This window comes from Daucus carota, chromosome 9 (assembly GCF_001625215.2).
Source record: "Daucus carota subsp. sativus chromosome 9, DH1 v3.0, whole genome shotgun sequence".
Lineage (NCBI taxonomy): Eukaryota > Viridiplantae > Streptophyta > Magnoliopsida > Apiales > Apiaceae > Daucus > Daucus carota.
In genome coordinates this window covers 13486039-13489683 of record NC_030389.2, presented here as the reverse complement: position 1 = coordinate 13489683, position 3645 = coordinate 13486039, and the positions used below count along the sequence as shown (strand labels likewise).

Genomic DNA, 3645 nt, shown 5'->3' with positions numbered 1-3645 from the left:
AAATCGTGGTCTATCGAGCCGCCGTATGATACGCATATCAGACAACGGGTCGAACGTTGTCTGAGTGTGGGCAACACGATGGTTTACTTTAACTAAAACGTTGTGCAACACCCAGAAACAACAACGGGATTTCTAAAAAAAATGTTGTTGTAAATGTCTTATAACAATAGTCATTTTCCAAATTTGTGTTGTTGATAAGACTTTGCACAACTGTTTTAGTAGTTAGGTAGACTTGTTGGTAGGATGATCATACAACGATAGTTGAATAGAGAAGCTCGTTTTTTCCTGTCTTGTACAACGGGTTTCGAACACCAACCCACTTGTGTAAGGCCCTTCTAACAATATTTTAATTAGTGAGACTGTTGTGTTTATTTATGTCAGACAACGGTTTTCTTTTTGACAGTTGGTTGTCTTTTACATGTTTTAACAATGATTTTTGTTTCATCATTATTGCTGGTCATTTGTTTAGACAATGGTTTTCTAACAAGAAATCATTGTTTCCAGTTTTATGAGACAATATTTTTTATTAATAACAGCCATTGTATCATGTTTTATATGACAATGGCCCTATACTATCCAATTAGCTAAAAGTATAATAGACAATGATTTTACATAACTCGATTAAACTAGACTAGAGACGGTAATTAACAAGCCAAAAATTTGTAAACAAAAATCATCATTATGCACTACTAATAACTAGTGTTACAACCAAACCACATATACCATCTAATATCCACCAATAACTTGGTTGGTATGAAGATTAATCTACGACAAAGATTCTTTAATTTGATTTGAGCTCTCCACTGCTAGCTCTTCTATATTCTCTATCTTGGTTTCTTTATTTCCTCCGCTCTTTTATAATTCATTTACCTTCCAGTTGAATGCATCAGCCCTGACATAAGAAATACAAAATTTCCGTCAATTTCTTTTGAAAATGTTAATGAATGCAATAGTCTAGTAAAATTTATGTACCATTCATGCAAACTACAAAACAGAGCTTGAGGATGATCATATAGGATGAAGAGTATGATAAGTAGGATATATACAAACATAAAAAGAAGACAGATACTAATAAACTGGGTATGTATTTTGTGTTTATTTAACCTTGCATATAGTATATATTATATGTGTATTGTTCATCCTCAATCCATGCAATCTTTGTTAGAATTTCAAATTCTTGAAGAATTTGCATTAATGTAAACAGCTCGGTCATAAAAGGAGTAATATGAATGGAAGTAAATAGAATCACTATACCCATGAAATATGGCAGACTTAAATAAAGATGGCAGAATTCAACTAAGAGCAGCACCTCTACCGCATATACATTCTTGGAAATAAGGCGGGCTAGTTTGAAACTGAAGTATAGACACTGACTCTCATATGCTAGTTTCATGCAGTTCAAAGCTTGTGGAGAATATACCGCACCAGTTGATGGAAATAACTCAAGGTTGGTCACCAGTCAATATAGTAGGCTAGTATTAAATATAGCTTATGTAATGGATGAGAACAACTAGTTAGATTATGTAAGCAATGGCATAATCCTCTACTGGTATATAAATAGAACTTCCTATCAATCTTATAATATATTGAAGTGAGATAGAATTGAGAGAACAAAAGAGCTGAAACTCTGCTAAAAAAGGCTGAATCCTGTGTGTACAAAACAAGTTGTATCTGTGTTTGAATTAAGACAATGCCAAGCAAAGAAACAGTGAAGATAGCATTCCAGAGAAAAGACCTACTTAGGATCTGAGAGTACATACACCTAGGAGAAGAATCACTTACACGAGTATTAGTAATTATCAATTAAGATATTTCAAATTGATACACAAATCACCGCATATTGATAATATCAAACCCCAGTAACAGTTTAGATACAAAAGAAGATTAAAAGAGGTAATAGGTTTAAAAAGATTTAGTAACAGGGAAACAATACTCATGACTCCAAACAGAGAATTCTCTGTTTCTCCAAACAGAGAACTATGAGGCTCCAATGAGGCAATTGCAACATCAAGAAAACCACTAACCAAAAATCAAGTCTTCCCTGAGTTTCCAATACAAGTACATATAAATTATTATACAAGAATCTTAAGATTCACATCAAGTAAAACCAAATCACTCCCCCCCCCCCCCATTATCTCTCTATCTCTCTCTTACTCATTTCCCCCTTCTCTCAATCACTCTTCCCCTAGCCTCTTTTTCTTACTTAGTCTTCCCCACACTCTCCATTTATATCCCTCCAGATAATACAAACCCAAAATATTAGCTCATAAATATATTCATATAAATTGAAGAACCCAAAATACATCAACTGAAATCCCAAAATACAACCCCATTTACCTTGATTTCAAACCCAATTGAAAGCTTAATTTCAAGAAGCTGTAAAAACCCTAATCACCTGAAAAATCGAGATGTGCGAACAAATCAGTACAATTAAGATAAATTAGAATAAATTAGTAGTAATCAGTATACTACCTAACAATGTAATAAAATCCAAAACATACCCACTAAAGAAAATACCTAAGGGAAATAACCAGATGCAACATTATAGAGAAATGGGCAAAAAATTGATACCAACTAAAGGTTCAGATGCAGACACTTGTCTGGTCTCATGGGCTGACTTGTATATACCATTAGAAGATGTTTGGGCGGCAAAGAAAACTCCGGTAGTGATTCAAGCTCAGCTTGCTTGTATGGCAAAATAAAAATCAATTAAACATGAGATTTAGGCACATAGAAATAAAGATGTATTCTAACAACGTCCAAATCAAAGAGCAAACAAACCAGTTTAGAGAATTAAAGATAGATATGAAAGAGACACAAAGATGAAAAAATTCCCAGATCTAGGGTTCATATTGTGTATTGGTTGGTCTTAAGCGGCTGTCTTGTTTGGAAATGAAGGACTTTGTGATTCAACGGAGAAGTAAAATAAGGAGGGAATATAAGGGGGGAAATGAAAAATTGAACGAGGAAATGAACTAAAAGTGGGATGCAAAATTTGCATAAGCAAATTTTAAGAGATTATATAAAATTAATAAATTTTACAAATATTTTTATAGATGTGTAAAATAAATATTAATTTATTTTTATTTTATACATATATGTCGATAAATATTTATTTTAAAATCAAGACATTAATCTAAGACGAAATACTAGTTAGAAGTACGAGTCAAAATATTAGTTGATTGTTAAATTAATTCTCAACCTAAATATTAAATTTAATCTTTAATAATAAACTAGTAAAAGTACTACACGGTCAAACTAGTCTATTTTGGATTATCTCTTTAAAAAATTATTTATTAATTTATTTAGAAGTATATTTTATTGGAAGACAATGGTTGTGTAATTTTTATTTTTATTTTTTGAGAGTTAAAATTGTCATTTTCATGATCAATTTTGATTTTGTACTCTTTGTTTTGAAAATATATATTTACATAATAGATATATACAAATGGGTATTGTTTATTTGTAATAAGAAGATATTTTTATATAGATGAATATAAATCTAAAATAAGAAGTATTAGTATATGTTTTATGTTTATAATTTAGAAAGTACTGGATAGATACTTTGTTATGTATATGATTAGCTTTGTATTAATTTATAAATATTTATTTTGATGATCTAACCGTACGGATGTCGAGAACTAA

The 3645-nt window shown here is 31.1% G+C and overlaps 1 long non-coding RNA gene across 1 annotated transcript; it reads right to left on the bottom strand.

Annotated features, from left to right (window-relative positions):
• Nucleotides 1-659: 659 nt before the first annotated feature.
• Nucleotides 660-2931, bottom strand: LOC135149330 (uncharacterized). Its single transcript, XR_010287732.1, has 3 exons — nucleotides 2572-2931; nucleotides 2338-2395; nucleotides 660-892 (listed from the first exon to the last, which is right to left on the bottom strand). It is a non-coding gene; the product is annotated as an uncharacterized LOC135149330 (long non-coding RNA).
• Nucleotides 2932-3645: the final 714 nt, after the last annotated feature.